We start from the raw sequence: 20,638 nt of genomic DNA, 5'->3' as shown, positions 1-20,638 counted from the left end.
TGCTATCAGACACAGATTGATGTCCATTTGCAGTGTCCTATCAGACACAGATTGATGTCCATTTGCAGTGTCCTAACAGACACAGATTGATGTCCATTTGCAGTGTCCTATCAGACACAGATTGATGTCCATTTGCAGTTTCCTAACAGTCACAGATTGATGTCCATTTGCAGTGTCCTATCAGACACAGATTGATGCCCATTTGCAGTGTCCTATCAGCCACAGATTGATGTCCATTTGCAGTGTCCTATCAGACAAATATTGACGTCCATTTGCAGTGTCCTATCGGACACAGATTGATGTCCATTTGCAGTGTCCTATCAGACACAGATTGATGTCCATTTGCAGTGTCCTATCAGACACAGATTGATGTCCATTTGCAGTGTCCTATCAGACACAGATTGACGTCCATTTGCAGTGTCCTATCAGACACAGATTGACGTCCATTTGCAGTGTCCTATCAGACACAGATTGACGTCCATTTGCAGTGTCCTATCAGACACAGATTGATGTCCATTTGCAGTGTCCTATCAGACACAGATTGATGTCCATTTGCAGTGTCCTATCAGACACAGATTGATGTCCATTTGCAGTGTCCTATCAGACACAGATTGACCTCCATTTGCAGTGTCCTATCAGACACAGATTGACCTCCATTTGCAGTGTCCTATCAGACACAGATTGACGTCCATTTGCAGTGTCCTATCAGACACAGATTGACCTCCATTTGCAGTGTCCTATCAGACACAGATTGATGTCCATTTGCAGTGTCCTATCAGACACAGATTGACCTCCATTTGCAGTGTCCTATCAGACACAGATTGATGTCCATTTGCAGTGTCCTATCAGACACAGATTGACCTCCATTTGCAGTGTCCTATCAGACACAGATTGCACTCCATTTGCAGTGTCCTATCAGACACAGATTGACGTCCATTTGCAGTGTCCTATCAGTCACAGATTGACGTCCATTTGCAGTGTCCTATCAGACACAGATTGATGTCCATTTGCAGTGTCCTATCAGACACAGATTGACCGTCCATTTGCAGTGTCCTATCAGACACAGATTGACTCCATTTGTAGTGTCCTATCAGACACACATTGACCTCCATTTGCAGTGTCCTATCAGACACAGATTGATGTCCATTTGCAGTGTCCTATCAGACACAGATTGACCTCCATTTGCAGTGTCCTATCAGACACAGATTGATGTCCATTTGCAGTGTCCTATCAGACACAGATTGATGTCCATTTGCAGTGTCCTATCAGACACAGATTGACTGTCCATTTGCAGTGTCCTATCAGACACAGATTGATGTCCATTTGCAGTGTCCTATCGGAAACAGATTGACCTCCATTTGCAGTGTCCTATCAGACACAGATTGATGTCCATTTGCAGTGTCCTATCAGACACAGATTGAACTCCATTTGCTGTGTCCTATCAGATACAGATTGACCTCCATTTGCAGTGTCCTACCAGGCACAGATTGACCTCCATTTGCAGTGTCCTATCAGACACAGATTGATGTCCATTTGCAGTGTCCTATCAGACACAGATTGACCTCCATTTGCAGTGTCCTATCAGACACAGATTGACCTCCATTTGCAGTGTCCTATCAGACACAGATTGACCTCCATTTGCAGTGTCCTATCAGACACAGATTGATGTCCATTTGCAGTGTCCTATCAGACACAGATTGACCTCCATTTGCAGTGTCCTATCAGACACAGATTGACGTCCATTTGCAGTGTCCTATCAGACACAGATTGATCTCCATTTGCAGTGTCCTATCAGACACAGATTGACGTCCATTTGCAGTGTCCTATCAGACACAGATTGACCTCCATTTGCAGTGTCCTATCAGACACAGATTGCAGTCCATTTGCAGTGTCCCAACAGACACAGATTGATGTCCATTTGCAGTGTCCTATCAGACACAGATTGACCTCCATTTGCAGTGTCCTATCAGACACAGATTGACCGTCCATTTGCAGTGTCCTATCAGACACAGATTGACTGTCCATTTGCAGTGTCCTATCAGTCACAGATTGATGTCCATTTGCAGTATCCTATCAGACACAGATTGATTCCCATTTGCAGTGCCCTATCAGACACAGATTGATGTCCATTTGCAGTGTCCTATCAGACACAGATTGATGTCCATTTGCAGTGTCCTATCAGACACAGATTGATGTCCATTTGCAGTGTCCTATCAGACACAGATTGATGTCCATTTGCAGTGTCCTATCAGACACAGATTTATGTCCATTTGCAGTGTCCTATCAGACACAGATTGACGTCCATTTGCAGTGTCCTATCAGACACAGATTGATGTCCATTTGCAGTGTCCTATCAGACACAGATTGACGTCCATTTGCAGTGTCCTATCAGACACAGATTGACCTCCATTTGCAGTATCCTATCAGACTCAGATTGACCTCCATTTGCAGTGTCCTATCAGACACAGATTGATGTCCATTTGCAGTGTCCTATCAGACACAGATTGACGTCCATTTGCAGTGTCCTATCAGACACAGATTGACGTCCATTTGCAGTGTCCTATCAGACACAGATTGACCTCCATTTGCAGTGTCCTATCAGACACAGATTGATGTCCATTTGCAGTGTCCTATCAGACACAGATTGATGTCCATTTGCAGTGTCCTATCAGACACAGATTGATGTCCATTTGCAGTGTCCTATCAGACACAGATTGATGTCCATTTGCAGTGTCCTATCAGACACAGATTGACCTCCATTTGCAGTGTCCTATCAGACACAGATTGACGTCCATTTGCAGTGTCCTATCAGACACAGATTGACGTCCATTTGCAGTGTCCTATCAGACACAGATTGGTGTCCATTTGCAGTGTCCTATCAGACACAGATTGATGTCCATTTGCAGTGTCCTATCAGACACAGATTGACCTCCATTTGCAGTGTCCTATCAGACACAGATTGACCTCCATTTGCAGTGTCCTATCAGACACAGATTGACCTCCATTTGCAGTGTCCTATCAGACACAGATTGATGTCCATTTGCAGTGTCCTATCAGACACAGATTGACGTCCATTTGCAGTGTCCTATCAGACACAGATTGATGTCCATTTGCAGTGTCCTATCAGACACAGATTGATGTCCATTTGCAGTGTCCTATCAGACACAGATTGACCTCCATTTGCAGTGTCCTATCAGACACAGATTGATGTCCATTTGCAGTGTCCTATCAGACACAGATTGAACTCCATTTGCAGTGTCCTATCAGACACAGATTGACCTCCATTTGCAGTGTCCTATCAGACACAGATTGATGTCCATTTGCAGTGTCCTATCAGACACAGATTGATGTCCATTTGCAGTGTCCTATCAGACACAGATTGATCGTCCATTTGCAGTGTCCTATCAGACACAGATTGATGTCCATTTGCAGTGTCCTATCAGACACAGATTGACCTCCATTTGCAGTGTCCTATCAGACACAGATTGACCTCCATTTGCAGTGTCCTATCAGACACAGATTGACCTCCATTTGCAGTGTCCTATCAGACACAGATTGATGTCCATTTGCAGTGTCCTATCAGACACAGATTGACCTCCATTTGCAGTGTCCTATCAGACACAGATTGATGTCCATTTGCAGTGTCCTATCAGACACAGATTGATGTCCATTTGCAGTGTCCTATCAGACACAGATTGAGTCCATTTGCAGTGTCCTATCAGACACAGATTGACTCCATTTGCAGTGTCCTATCAGACACAGATTGACCTCCATTTGCAGTGTCCTATCAGACACAGATTGACGTCCATTTGCAGTGTCCTATCAGACACAGATTGATGTCCATTTGCAGTGTCCTATCAGACACAGATTGATGTCCATTTGCAGTGTCCTATCAGACACAGATTGATGTCCATTTGCAGTGTCCTATCAGACACAGATTGACGTCCATTTGCAGTGTCCTATCAGACACAGATTGATGTCCATTTGCAGTGTCCTATCAGACACAGATTGACCTCCATTTGCAGTGTCCTATCAGACACAGATTGATGTCCATTTGCAGTGTCCTATCAGACACAGATTGACTGTCCATTTGCAGTGTCCTATCAGACACAGATTGATGTCCATTTGCAGTGTCCTATCAGACACAGATTGACCTCCATTTGCAGTGTCCTATCAGACACAGATTGATGTCCATTTGCAGTGTCCTATCAGACACAGATTGACCTCCATTTGCAGTGTCCTATCAGACACAGATTGACTGTCCATTTGCAGTGTCCTATCAGACACAGATTGACTCCATTTGCAGTGTCCTATCAGACACAGATTGATGTCCATTTGCAGTGTCCTATCAGACACAGATTGATGTCCATTTGCAGTGTCCTATCAGACACAGATTGATGTCCATTTGCAGTGTCCTATCAGACACAGATTGCCGTCCATTTGCAGTGTCCTATCAGACACAGAATGACCTCCATTTGCAGTGTCCTATCAGACACAGATTGACGTCTATTTGCAGTGTCCTATCAGTCACAGATTGACCTCCATTTGCAGTGTCCTATCAGACACAGATTGATGTCCATTTGCAGTGTCCTATCAGACACAGATTGATGTCCATTTTCAGTGTCCTATCAGACACAGATTGACCTCCATTTGCAGTGTCCTATCAGACACAGATTGACCTCCATTTGCAGTGTCCTATCAGACACAGATTGATGTGCATTTGCAGTGTCCTATCAGACACACATTTTCTCCATTTGCAGTGTCCTATCAGACACAGATTGATGTCCATTTGCAGTGTCCTATCAGACACAGATTGATGTCCATTTGCAGTGTCCTATCAGACACAGATTGACCTCCATTTGCAGTGTCCTATCAGACACAGATTGATGTCCATTTGCAGTGTCCTATCAGACACAGATTGATCTCCATTTGCAGTGTACTATCAGACACAGATTGATGTCCATTTGCAGTGTCCTATCAGACACAGATTGACCTCCATTTGCAGTGTCCTATCAGACACAGATTGACCTCCATTTGCAGTGTCCTATCAGACACAGATTGACCTCCATTTGCAGTGTCCTATCAGACACAGATTGACCTCCATTTGCAGTGTCCTATCAGACACAGATTGACACCATTTGCAGTGTCCTATCAGACACAGATTGATGTCCATTTGCAGTGTCCTATCAGACACAGATTGACGTCCATTTGCAGTGTCCTATCAGACACAGATTGATGTCCATTTGCAGTGTCCTATCAGACACAGATTGACCTCCATTTGCAGTGTCCTATCAGACACAGATTGATGTCCATTTGCAGTGTCCTATCAGACACAGATTGATGTCCATTTGCAGTGTCCTATCAGACACAGATTGATGTCCATTTGCAGTGTCCTATCAGACACAGATTGACCTCCATTTGCAGTGTCCTATCAGACACAGATTGACCTCCATTTGCAGTGTCCTATCAGACACAGATTGATGTCCATTTGCAGTGTCCTATCAGACCCAGATTGATGTCCATTTGCAGTGTCCTATCAGACACAGATTGATCTCCATTTGCAGTATCCGATCAGACACAGATTGACCTCCATTTGCATTGTCCTATCAGATACAGATTGAACTCCATTTGCAGTGTCCTATCAGACACAGATTGATGTCCATTTGCAGTGTCAAATGAGACACATATTGATGTCCATTTGCAGTGTCCTATCAGATACAGATTGACCTCCATTTGCAGTGTCCTATCAGACACAGATTGACCTCCATTTGCAGTGTCCTATCTGACACAGATTGACCTCCATTTGCAGTGTCCTATCAGACACAGATTGATGCTCCATTTGCAGTGTCCTATCAGACACAGATTGATGTCCATTTGCAGTGTCCTATCAGACACAGATTGACTCCATTTGCAGTGTCCTATCAGACACAGATTGACGTCCATTTGCAGTGTCCTATCAGACACAGATTGATGTCCATTTGCAGTGTCCTATCAGACACAGATTGACCTCCATTTGCAGTGTCCTATCAGACACAGATTGACCTCCATTTGCAGTGTCCTATCAGACACAGATTGATGTCCATTTGCAGTGTCCTATCAGACACAGATTGACGTCCATTTGCAGTGTCCTATCAGACACAGATTGACCTCCATTTGCAGTGTCCTATCAGACACAGATTGACGTCCATTTGCAGTGTCCTATCAGACACAGATTGATGTCCATTTGCAGTGTCCTATCAGACACAGATTGATCTCCATTTGCAGTGTACTATCAGACACAGATTGATGTCCATTTGCAGTGTCCTATCAGACACAGATTGACGTCCATTTGCAGTGTCCTATCAGACACAGATTGACCTCCATTTGCAGTGTCCTATCAGACACAGATTGATGTCCATTTGCAGTGTCCTATCAGACACAGATTGATGTCCATTTGCAGTCTCCTATCAGACACAGATTGATGTCCATTTGCAGTGTCCTATCAGACACAGATTGATGTCCATTTGCAGTGTCCTATCAGACACAGATTGATGTCCATTTGCAGTGTCCTATCAGACACAGATTGATGTCCATTTGCAGTGTCCTATCAGACACAGATTGATGTCCATTTGCAGTGTCCTATCAGACACAGATTGACCTCCATTTGCAGTGTCCTATCAGACACAGATTGACCTCCATTTGCAGTGTCCTATCAGACACAGATTGATGTCCATTTGCAGTGTCCTATCAGACACAGATTGATGTCCATTTGCAGTGTCCTATCAGACACAGATTGATGTCCATTTGCAGTGTCCTATCAGACACAGATTGACGTCCATTTGCAGTGTCCTATCAGACACAGATTGACGTCCATTTGCAGTGTCCTATCAGACACAGATTGATGTCCATTTGCAGTGTCCTATCAGACACAGATTGATGTCCATTTGCAGTGTCCTATCAGACACAGATTGATGTCCATTTGCAGTGTCCTATCAGACACAGATTGATGCCCATTTGCAGTGTCCTATCAGACACAGATTGACCTCCATTTGCAGTGTCCTATCAGACACAGATTGATGTCCATTTGCAGTGTCCTATCAGACACAGATTGACGTCCATTTGCAGTGTCCTATCAGACACAGATTGATCTCCATTTGCAGTATCCTATCAGACACAGATTGCACTCCATTTGCAGTGTCCTATCAGACACAGATTGATGTCCATTTGCAGTGTCCTATCAGTCACAGATTGACCTCCATTTGCAGTGTCCTATCAGACACAGATTGATGTCAATTTGCAGTGTCCTATCAGACACAGATTGATGTCCATTTGCAGTGTCCTATCAGACACAGATTGATGTCCATTTGCAGTGTCCTATCAGACACAGATTGACCTGTCCATTTGCAGTGTCCTATCAGACACAGATTGATCTCCATTTGCAGTGTCCTATCAGACACAGATTGATCTCCATTTGCAGTGTCCTATCAGACACAGATTGACCTCCATTTGCAGTGTCCTATCAGACACAGATTGACCTCCATTTGCAGTGTCCTATCAGACACAGATTGACGTCCATTTGCAGTGTCCTATCGGACACAGATTGATGTCCATTTGCAGTGTCCTATCAGACACAGATTGACCTCCATTTGCAGTGTCCTATCAGATACAGATTGACCTCGATTTGCAGTGTCCTATCAGACACAGATTGACCTCCATTTGCAGTGTCCTATCAGACACAGATTGATGTCCATTTGCAGTGTCCTATCAGACACAGATTGACCTCCATTTGCAGTGTCCTATCAGACACAGATTGATGTCCATTTGCAGTGTCCTAACAGACACAGATTGACCTCCATTTGCAGTGTCCTATCAGACACAGATTGACCTCCATTTGCAGTGTCCTTTCAGACACAGATTGACCTCCATTTGCAGTGTCCTATCAGACACAGATTGATGTGCATTTGCAGTGTCCTATCAGACACAGATTGACCTCCATTTGCAGTGTCCTAACAGACACAGATTGATGTCCATTTGCAGTGTCCTATCAGACACAGATTGATGTCCATTTGCAGTGTCCTATCAGACACAGATTGACCTCCATTTGCAGTGTCCTATCAGACACAGATTGAACTCCATTTGCAGTGTCCTATCAGACACAGATTGATGTCCATTTGCAGTGTCCTATCAGACACAGATTGACGTCCATTTGCAGTGTCCTATCAGACACAGATTGACCTCCATTTGCAGTGTCCTATCAGACACAGATTGACCTCCATTTGCAGTGTCCTATCAGACACAGATTGATGTCCATTTGCAGTGTCCTATCAGACACAGATTGACGTCCATTTGCAGTGTCCTATCAGATCACAGATTGACTGTCCATTTGCAGTGTCCTATCAGACACAGATTGACCTCCATTTGCAGTGTCCTATCAGACACAGATTGATGTCCATTTGCAGTGTCCTATCAGACACAGATTGACCTCCATTTGCAGTGTCCTATCAGACACAGATTGATGTCCATTTGCAGTGTCCTATCAGACACAGATTGATGTCCATTTGCAGTGTCCTATCAGACACAGATTGACGTCCATTTGCAGTGTCCTATCAGACACAGATTGACCTCCATTTGCAGTGTCCTATCAGACACAGATTGATGTCCATTTGCAGTGTCCTATCAGTCACAGATTGACCTGTCCATTTGCAGTGTCCATACAGACACAGATTGATGTCCATTTGCAGTGTCCTATCAGTCACCGATTGATGTCCTTTTGCAGTGTCCTATCAGACACAGATTGACCTCCATTTGCAGTGTCCTATCAGACACAGATTGCCCTCCATTTGCAGTGTCCTATCAGACACAGATTGATGTCCATTTGCAGTGTCCTATCAGACACAGATTGACCTCCATTTGCAGTGTCCTATCAGACACAGATTGATGTCCATTTGCAGTGTCCTATCAGACACAGATTGATGTCCATTTGCAGTGTCCTATCAGACACAGATTGACCTCCATTTGCAGTGTCCTATCAGACACAGATTGATGTCCATTTGCAGTGTCCTATCAGACACAGATTGACCTCCATTTGCAGTGTCCTATCAGACACAGATTGACCTCCATTTGCAGTGTCCTATCAGACACAGATTGACCTCCATTTGCAGTGTCCTATCAGACACAGATTGACCTCCATTTGCAGTGTCCTATCAGACACAGATTGATGTCCATTTGCAGTGTCCTATCAGACACAGATTGACGTCCATTTGCAGTGTCCTATCAGACACAGATTGATGTCCATTTGCAGTGTCCTATCAGACACAGATTGACCTCCATTTGCAGTATCCAACAGACACAGATTGCACTCCATTTGCAGTGTCCTATCAGACACAGATGGACCTCCATTTGCAGTGTCCTATCAGACACAGATTGACCTCCATTTGCAGTGTCCTATCAGACACAGATTGATGTCCATTTGCAGTGTCTTATCAGACCCAGATTGATGTCCATTTGCAGTGTCCTATCAGACACGGATTGATGTCCATTTTCAGTGTCCTATCAGACACAGATTGACGTCCATTTGCAGTGTCCTATCAGACACAGATTGATGTCCTTTTGCAGTGTCGGAACAGACACAGATTGACGTCCATTTGCAGTGTCCTATCAGACACAGATTGATGTCCATTTGCAGTGTCCTATCAGACACAGATTGACGTCCATTTGCAGTGTCCTATCAGACACAGATTGATGTCCATTTGCAGTGTCCTATCAGACACAGATTGATGTCCATTTGCAGTGTCCTATCAGACACAGATTGACCTCCATTTGCAGTGTCCTATCAGACACAGATTGATGTCCATTTGCAGTGTCCTATCAGACACAGATTGACCTCCATTTGCAGTGTCCTATCAGACACAGATTGATGTCCATTTGCAGTGTCCTATCAGACACAGATTGACCTCCATTTGCAGTGTCCTATCAGACACAGATTGATGTCCATTTGCAGTGTCCTATCAGACACAGATTGATGCTCCATTTGCAGTGTCCTATCAGACACAGATTGATGTCCATTTGCAGTGTCCTATCAGACACAGATTGACATCCATTTGCAGTGTCCTATCAGACACAGATTGACCTCCATTTGCAGTGTCCTATCAGACACAGATTGATGCCCATTTGAAGTTTCCTATCAGACACAGATTGACGTCCATTTGCAGTGTCCTATCAGACACAGATTGATGTCCATTTGCAGTGTCCTATAGGACACAGATTGACCTCCATTTGCAGTGTCCTATCAGACACAGATTGACCGTCCATTTGCAGTGTCCTATCAGACACAGATTGATGTCCATTTGCAGTGTCCTATCAGACACAGATTGACCTGTCCATTTGCAGTGTCCTATCAGACACAGATTGACTGTCCATTTGCAGTGTCCTATCAGACACAGATTGATGTCCATTTGCAGTGTCCTATCAGACACAGATTGACCTCCATTTGCAGTGTCCTATCAGACACAGATTGATGCTCCATTTGCAGTGTCCTATCAGACACAGATTGACCTCCATTTGCAGTGTCCTATCAGACACAGATTGATGTCCATTTGCAGTGTCCTATCAGACACAGATTGACGTCCATTTGCAGTGTCCTATCAGACACAGATTGACCTCCATTTGCAGTGTCCTATCAGACACAGATTGACGTCCATTTGCAGTGTCCTATCAGACACAGATTGATGTCCATTTGCAGTGTCCTATCAGACACAGATTGAAGTCCATTTGCAGTGTCCTATCAGACACAGATTGATGTCCATTTGCAGTGTCCTATCAGACACAGATTGATGTCCATTTGCAGTGTCCTATCAGACACAGATTGACGTCCATTTGCAGTGTCCTATCAGACACAGATTGATGTCCATTTGCAGTGTCCTATCAGACACAGATTGATGTCCATTTGCAGTGTCCTATCAGACACAGATTGATGTCCATTTGCAGTGTCCTATCAGACACAGATTGATGTCCATTTGCAGTGTCCTATCAGACACAGATTGATGTCCATTTGCAGTGTCCTATCAGAAACAAATTGACCTCCATTTGCAGTGTCCTATCAGACACAGATTGACCTGCATTTGCAGTGTCCTATCAGACACAGATTGACGTCCATTTGCAGTGTCCTATCAGACACAGATTGATGTCCATTTGCAGTGTCCTATCAGACACAGATTGATGTCCATTTGCAGTGTCCTATCAGACACAGATTGACCTCCATTTGCAGTGTCCTATCAGACACAGATTGATGTCCATTTGCAGTGTCCTATCAGACACAGATTGACGTCCATTTGCAGTGTCCTATCAGACACAGATTGACCTCCATTTGCAGTGTCCTATCAGACACAGATTGACCTCCATTTGCAGTGTCCTATCAGACACAGATTGATGTCCATTTGCAGTGTCCTATCAGACACAGATTGACTCCATTTGCAGTGTCCTATCAGACACAGATTGACCTCCATTTGCAGTGTCCTATCAGACACAGATTGACCTCCATTTGCAGTGTCCTATCAGACACAGATTGACCTCCATTTGCAGTGTCCTATCAGACACAGATTGATGTCCATTTGCAGTGTCCTATCAGACACAGATTGATGTCCATTTGCAGTGTCCTATCAGACACAGATTGATGTCCATTTGCAGTGTCCTATCAGACACAGATTGATGTCCATTTGCAGTGTCCTATCAGACACAGATTGATGTCCATTTGCAGTGTCCTATCAGACACAGATTGACCTCCATTTGCAGTGTCCTATCAGACACAGATTGACGTCCATTTGCAGTGTCCTATCAGACACAGATTGACCTCCATTTGCAGTGTCCTATCAGACACAGATTGATGTCCATTTGCAGTGTCCTATCAGACACAGATTGACCTCCATTTGCAGTGTCCTATCAGACACAGATTGATGTCCATTTGCAGTGTCCTATCAGACACAGATTGAACTCCATTTGCAGTGTCCCATCAGACACAGATTTATGTCCATTTGCATTATCCTATCAGACACAGATTGACGTCCATTTGCAGTGTCCTATCAGACACAGATTGACCTCCATTTGCAGTATCCTATCAGACACAGATTGATGTCCATTTGCAGTGTCCTATCAGACACAGATTGACCTCCATTTGCAGTGTCCTATCAGACACAGATTGATGCCCATTTGCAGTGTCCTATCAGACACAGATTGATGTCCATTTGCAGTGTCCTATCAGACACAGATTGATGTCCATTTGCAGTGTCCTATCGGACACAGATTGATGTCCATTTGCAGTGTCCTATCAGACACAGATTGACCTCCATTTGCAGTGTCCTATCAGACACAGATTGACGTCCATTTGCAGTGTCCTATCAGACACAGATTGATGTCCATTTGCAGTGTCCTATCAGACACAGATTGACTGTCCATTTGCAGTGTCCTATCAGACACAGATTGACCTCCATTTGCAGTGTCCTATCAGACACAGATTGATGTCCATTTGCAGTGTCCTATCAGACACAGATTGATGTCCATTTGCAGTGTCCTATCAGACACAGATTGATGTCCATTTGCAGTGTCCTATCAGACACAGATTGACGTCCATTTGCAGTGTCCTATCAGACACAGATTGATGTCCATTTGCAGTGTCCTATCAGACACAGATTGACCTCCATTTGCAGTGTCCTATCAGACACAGATTGATGTCCATTTGCAGTGTCCTATCAGACACAGATTGACCTCCATTTGCAGTGTCCTATCAGACACAGATTGATGTCCATTTGCAGTGTCCTATCAGACACAGATTGATGTCCATTTGCAGTGTCCTATCAGACACAGATTGACCTCCATTTGCAGTGTCCTATCAGACACAGATTGACCTCCATTTGCAGTGTCCTATCAGACACAGATTGACTTCCATTTGCAGTGTCCTATCAGACACAGATTGATGTCCATTTGCAGTGTCCTATCAGACACACATTGACCTCCATTTGCAGTGTCCTATCAGACACAGATTGATGTCCATTTGCAGTGTCCTATCAGACACAGATTGATGTCCATTTGCAGTGTCCTATCAGACACAGATTGATGTCCATTTGCAGTGTCCTATCAGACACAGATTGACCTCCATTTGCAGTGTCCTATCAGACACAGATTGACCTCCATTTGCAGTGTCCTATCAGACACAGATTGACCTCCATTTGCAGTGTCCTATCAGACACAGATTGATGTCCATTTGCAGTGTCCTATCAGACACAGATTGATGTCCATTTGCAGTGTCCTATCAGACACAGATTGATGTCCATTTGCAGTGTCCTATCAGACACAGATTGACCTCCATTTGCAGTGTCCTATCAGACACAGATTGATGTCCATTTGCAGTGTCCTATCAGACACAGATTGACCTCCATTTGCAGTGTCCTATCAGACACAGATTGACCGTCCATTTGCAGTGTCCTATCAGACACAGATTGACCTCCATTTGCAGTGTCCTATCAGACACAGATTGATGTCCATTTGCAGTGTCCTATCAGACACAGATTGACCTCCATTTGCAGTGTCCTATCAGACACAGATTGATGTCCATTTGCAGTGTCCTATCAGACACAGATTGATGTCCATTTGCAGTGTCCTATCAGACACAGATTGATGTCCATTTGCAGTGTCCTATCAGACACAGATTGAACTCCATTTGCAGTGTCCTATCAGACACAGATTGATGTCCATTTGCAGTGTCCTATCAGACACAGATTGACCTCCATTTGCAGTGTCCTATCTGACACAGATTGATGTCCATTTGCAGTGTCCTATCAGACACAGATTGACGTCCATTTGCAGTGTCCTATCTGATACAGATTGACCTCCATTTGCAGTGTCCTATCAGACACAGATTGACCTCCATTTGCAGTGTCCTATCAGACACAGATTGATCTCCATTTGCAGTGTCCTATCAGACACAGATTGACCTCCATTTGCAGTGTCCTATCAGACACAGATTGATGTCCATTTGCAGTGTCCTATCAGACACAGATTGATGTCCATTTGCAGTGTCCTATCAGACACAGATTGATCGTCCATTTGCAGTGTCCTATCAGACACAGATTGATGTCCATTTGCAGTGTCCTATCAGACACAGATTGACCTCCATTTGCAGTGTCCTATCAGACACAGATTGACCTCCATTTGCAGTGTCCTATCAGACACAGATTGATGTCCATTTGCAGTGTCCTATCAGACACAGATTGACCTCCATTTGCAGTGTCCTATCAGACACAGATTGATGTCCATTTGCAGTGTCCTATCAGACACAGATTGATGTCCATTTGCAGTGTCCTATCAGACACAGATTGATGTCCATTTGCAGTGTCCTATCAGACACAGATTGATGTCCATTTGCAGTGTCCTATCAGACACAGATTGACCTCCATTTGCAGTGTCCTATCAGACACAGATTGACCTCCATTTGCAGTGTCCTATCAGACACAGATTGACCTCCATTTGCAGTGTCCTATCAGACACAGATTGATGTCCATTTGCAGTGTCCTATCAGACACAGATTGACCTCCATTTGCAGTGTCCTATCAGACACAGATTGATGTCCATTTGCAGTGTCCTATCAGACACAGATTGATGTCCATTTGCAGTGTCCTATCAGACACAGATTGATGTCCATTTGCAGTGTCCTATCAGACACAGATTGACCTCCATTTGCAGTGTCCTATCAGACACAGATTGACCTCCATTTGCAGTGTCCTATCAGACACAGATTGACCTCCATTTGCAGTGTCCTATCAGACACAGATTGACCTCCATTTGCAGTGTCCTATCAGACACAGATTGATGTCCATTTGCAGTGTCCTATCAGACACAGATTGATGTCCATTTGCAGTGTCCTATCAGACACAGATTGACGTCCATTTGCAGTGTCCTATCAGACACAGATTGATGTCCATTTGCAGTGTCCTATCAGACACAGATTGACTCCATTTGCAGTGTCCTATCAGACACAGATTGACCTCCATTTGCAGTGTCCTATCAGACACAGATTGACTCCATTTGCAGTGTCCTATCAGACACAGATTGATGTCCATTTGCAGTGTCCTATCAGACACATTTTGATGTCCATTTGCAGTGTCCTATCAGACACAGATTGACCTCCATTTGCAGTGTCCTATCTGACACAGATTGATGTCCATTTGCAGTGTCCTATCAGACACAGATTGACATCCATTTGCAGTGTCCTATCAGACACAGATTGACCTCCATTTGCAGTGTCCTATCAGACACAGATTGACCTCCATTTGCAGTGTCCTATCAGACACAGATTGATGTCCATTTGCAGTGTCCTATCAGACACAGATTGACCTCCATTTGCAGTGTCCTATCAGACACAGATTGACCTCCATTTGCAGTGTCCTATCAGACACAGATTGACGTCCATTTGCAGTGTCCTATCAGACACAGATTGATGTCCATTTGCAGTGTCCTATCAGACACAGATTGATGTCCATTTGCAGTGTCCTATCAGACACAGATTGACCTCCATTTGCAGTGTCCTATCAGACACAGATTGACCTCCATTTGCAGTGTCCTATCAGACACAGATTGATGTCCATTTGCAGTGTCCTATCAGACACAGATTGACCTCCATTTGCAGTGTCCTATCAGACACAGATTGACCTCCATTTGCCGTGTCCTACAAGAGACAGATTGACGTCCATTTGCAGTGTCCTATCAGACACAGATTGATGCCCATTTGCAGTGTCCTATCAGACACAGATTGACTCCATTTGCACTGTCCTATCAGACACAGATTGACCTCCATTTGCAGTGTCCTATCAGACACAGATTGATGTCCATTTGCAGTGTCCTATCAGACACAGATTGATGTCCATTTTCAGTGTCCTATCAGACACAGATTGATGTCCATTTGCAGTGTCCTATCAGACACAGATTGACTGTCCATTTGCAGTGTCCTATCAGACACAGATTGATGCTCCATTTGCAGTGTCCTATCAGACACAGATTGACGTCCATTTGCAGTGTCCTATCAGACACAGATTGACGTCCATTTGCATTGTCCTATCAGACACAGATTGACGTCCATTTGCAGTGTCCTATCAGACACAGATTGACCTCTGTTTGCAGTGTCCTATCAGACACAGATTGACCTCCATTTGCAGTGTCCTATCAGACACAGATTGATGTCCATTTGCAGTGTCCTATCAGACACAGATTGACCTCCATTTGCAGTGTCCTATCAGACACAGATTGATGTCCATTTGCAGTGTCCTATCAGACACAGATTGATGTCCATTTGCAGTGTCCTATCAGACACAGATTGATGTCCATTTGCAGTGTCCTATCAGACACAGATTGACCTCCATTTGCAGTGTCCTATCAGACACAGATTGACCTCCATTTGCAGTGTCCTATCAGACACAGATTGACCTCCATTTGCAGTGTCCTATCAGACACAGATTGATGTCCATTTGCAGTGTCCTATCAGACACAGATTGATGTCCATTTGCAGTGTCCTATCAGACACAGATTGATGCTCCATTTGCAGTGTCCTATCAGACACAGATTGACTGTCCATTTGCAGTGTCCTATCAGACACAGATTGACCTCCATTTGCAGTGTCCTATCAGACACAGATTGACTGTCCATTTGCAGTGTCCTATCAGACACAGATTGACCTCCATTTGCAGTGTCCTATCAGACACAGATTGATGTCCATTTGCAGTGTCCTATCAGACACAGATTGATGTCCATTTGCAGTGTCCTATCAGACACAGATTGATGTCCATTTGCAGTGTCCTATCAGACACAGATTGATGTCCATTTGCAGTGTCCTATCAGACACAGATTGACCTCCATTTGCAGTGTCCTATCAGACACAGATTGACCTCCATTTGCAGTGTCCTATCAGACACAGATTGACCTCCATTTGCAGTGTCCTATCAGACACAGATTGACCTCCATTTGCAGTGTCCTATCAGACACAGATTGATGCCCATTTGAAGTGTCCTATCAGACACAGATTGACCTCCATTTGCAGTGTCCTATCAGACACAGATTGACGTCCATTTGCAGTGTCCTATCAGACACAGATTGACCTCCATTTGCAGTGTCCTATCAGACACAGATTGACCTCCATTTGCAGTGTCCTATCAGACACAGATTGATGTCCATTTGCAGTGTCCTATCAGACACAGATTGACCTCCATTTGCAGTGTCCTATCAGACACAGATTGATGTCCATTTGCAGTGTCCTATCAGACACAGATTGATGTCCATTTGCAGTGTCCTATCAGACACAGATTGATGTCCATTTGCAGTGTCCTATCAGACACAGATTGATCTCCATTTGCAGTGTACTATCAGACACAGATTGACGTCCATTTGCAGTGTCCTATCAGACACAGATTGACCTCCATTTGCAGTGTCCTATCAGACACAGATTGACGTCCATTTGCAGTGTCCTTTCAGACACAGATTGATGTCCATTTGCAGTGTCCTATCAGACACAGATTGAGCTCCATTTGCAGTGTCCTATCAGACACAGATTGATGTCCATTTGCAGTGTCCTATCAGACACAGATTGATGTCCATTTGCAGTGTCCTATCAGACACAGATTGATGTCCATTTGCAGTGTCCTATCAGACACAGATTGACGTCCATTTGCAGTGTCCTATCAGACACAGATTGATGTCCATTTGCAGTGTCCTATCAGACACAGATTGATGTCCATTTGCAGTGTCCTATCAGACACAGATTGACCTCCAATTGCAGTGTCCTATCAGATACAGATTGACCTCCATTTGCAGTGTCCTATCAGACACAGATTGACCGCCATTTGCAGTGTCCTATCAGACACAGATTGACCTCCATTTGCAGTGTCCTATCAGACACAGATTGACCTCCATTTGCAGTGTCCTATCAGACACAGATTGATGTCCATTTGCAGTGTCCTATCAGACACAGATTGACCTCCATTTGCAGTGTCCTATCAGACACAGATTGATGTCCATTTGCAGTGTCCTATCAGACACAGATTGACCTCCATTTGCAGTGTCCTATCAGACACAGATTGATGTCCATTTGCAGTGTCCTATCAGACACAGATTGATGTCCATTTGCAGTGTCCTATCAGACACAGATTGATGTCCATTTGCAGTGTCCTATCAGACACAGATTGATCTCCATTTGCAGTGTCCTATCAGACACAGATTGACTGTCCATTTGCAGTGTCCTATCAGACACAGATTGACGTCCATTTGCAGTGTCCTATCAGACACAGATTGACCGTCCATTTGCAGTGTCCTATCAGACACAGATTGATGCTCCATTTGCAGTGTCCTATCAGACACAGATTGATGTCCATTTGCAGTGTCCTATCAGACACAGATTGATGTCCATTTGCAGTGTCCTATCAGACACAGATTGATGTCCATTTGCAGTGTCCTATCAGACACAGATTGACCTCCATTTGCAGTGTCCTATCAGACACAGATTGACCTCCATTTGCAGTGTCCTATCAGACACAGATTGACCTCCATTTGCAGTGTCCTATCAGACACAGATTGATGTCCATTTGCAGTGTCCTATCAGACACAGATTGATGTCCATTTGCAGTGTCCTATCAGACACAGATTGACGTCCATTTGCAGTGTCCTATCAGACACAGATTGACGTCCATTTGCAGTGTCCTATCAGACACAGATTGACGGTCCATTTGCAGTGTCCTATCAGACACAGATTGACCTCCATTTGCAGTGTCCTATCAGACACAGATTGATGTCCATTTGCAGTGTCCTATCAGACACAGATTGACCTCCATTTGCAGTGTCCTATCAGACACAGATTGATCTCCATTTGCAGTGTCCTATCAGACACAGATTGACTCCATTTGCAGTGTCCTATCAGACACAGATTGACCTCCATTTGCAGTGTCCTATCAGACACAGATTGACCTCCATTTGCAGTGTCCTATCAGACACAGATTGACGTCCATTTGCAGTGTCCTATCAGACACAGATTGACTGTCCATTTGCAGTGTCCTATCAGACACAGATTGACTCCATTTGCAGTGTCCTATCAGACACAGATTGACTCCATTTGCAGTGTCCTATCAGACACAGATTGACGTCCATTTGCAGTGTCCTATCAGACACAGATTGACGTCCATTTGCAGTGTCCTATCAGACACAGATTGACTGTCCATTTGCAGTGTCCTATCAGACACAGATTGACTGTCCATTTGCAGTGTCCTATCAGACACAGATGGACCTCCATTTGCAGTGTCCTATCAGACACAGATTGATGTCCATTTGCAGTGTCCTATCAGACACAGATTGATCTCCATTTGCAGTGTCCTATCAGACACAGATTGACCTCCATTTGCAGTGTCCTATCAGACACAGATTGACCTCCATTTGCAGTGTCCTATCAGACACAGATTGATGTCCATTTGCAGTGTCCTATCAGACACAGATTGATGTCCATTTGCAGTGTCCTATCAGACACAGATTGATGCTCCATTTGCAGTGTCCTATCAGACACAGATTGATGTCCATTTGCAGTGTCCTATCAGACACAGATTGACTGTCCATTTGCAGTGTCCTATCAGACACAGATTGACGCTCCATTTGCAGTGTCCTATCAGACACAGATTGACCGTCCATTTGCAGTGTCCTATCAGACACAGATTGACCTCCATTTGCAGTGTCCTATCAGACACAGATTGATGCTCCATTTGCAGTGTCCTATCAGACACAGATTGATGTCCATTTGCAGTGTCCTATCAGACACAGATTGATGCTCCATTTGCAGTGTCCTATCAGACACAGATTGACCTCCATTTGCAGTGTCCTATCAGACACAGATTGATGCTCCATTTGCAGTGTCCTATCAGACACAGATTGACCTCCATTTGCAGTGTCCTATCAGACACAGATTGACTTCCATTTGCAGTGTCCTATCAGACACAGATTGACCTCCATTTGCAGTGTCCTATCAGACACAGATTGATGTCCCATTTGCAGTGTCCTATCAGACACAGATTGACGTCCATTTGCAGTGTCCTATCAGACACAGATTGACGTCCATTTGCAGTGTCCTATCAGACACAGATTGACCTCCATTTGCAGTGTCCTATCAGACACAGATTGATGTCCATTTGCAGTGTCCTATCAGACACAGATTGACCTCCATTTGCAGTGTCCTATCAGACACAGATTGATGTCCATTTGCAGTGTCCTATCAGACACAGATTGATGTCCATTTGCAGTGTCCTATCAGACACAGATTGACCTCCATTTGCAGTGTCCTATCAGACACAGATTGATGTCCATTTGCAGTGTCCTATCAGACACAGATTGAACTCCATTTGCAGTGTCCTATCAGACACAGATTGATGTCCATTTGCTGTGTCCTATCAGACACAAATTGACCTCCATTTGCAGTGTCCTATCAGACACAGATTGCACTCCTTTTGCAGTGTCCTATCAGACACAGATGGACCTCCATTTGCAGTATCCTATCAGACACAGATTGATGTCCATTTGCAGTGTCCTATCAGACACAGATTGATGTCCATTTGCAGTGTCCTATCAGACACAGATTGATGCCCATTTG

The sequence above is a fragment of the Carcharodon carcharias genome (genome assembly GCF_017639515.1).
Source record: "Carcharodon carcharias isolate sCarCar2 chromosome 39 unlocalized genomic scaffold, sCarCar2.pri SUPER_39_unloc_6, whole genome shotgun sequence".
NCBI classification, from domain to species: Eukaryota; Metazoa; Chordata; class Chondrichthyes; order Lamniformes; family Lamnidae; genus Carcharodon; species Carcharodon carcharias.
The sequence above is the reverse complement of the archived record's forward strand: the minus strand, read 5'-3'. Positions refer to the sequence as shown.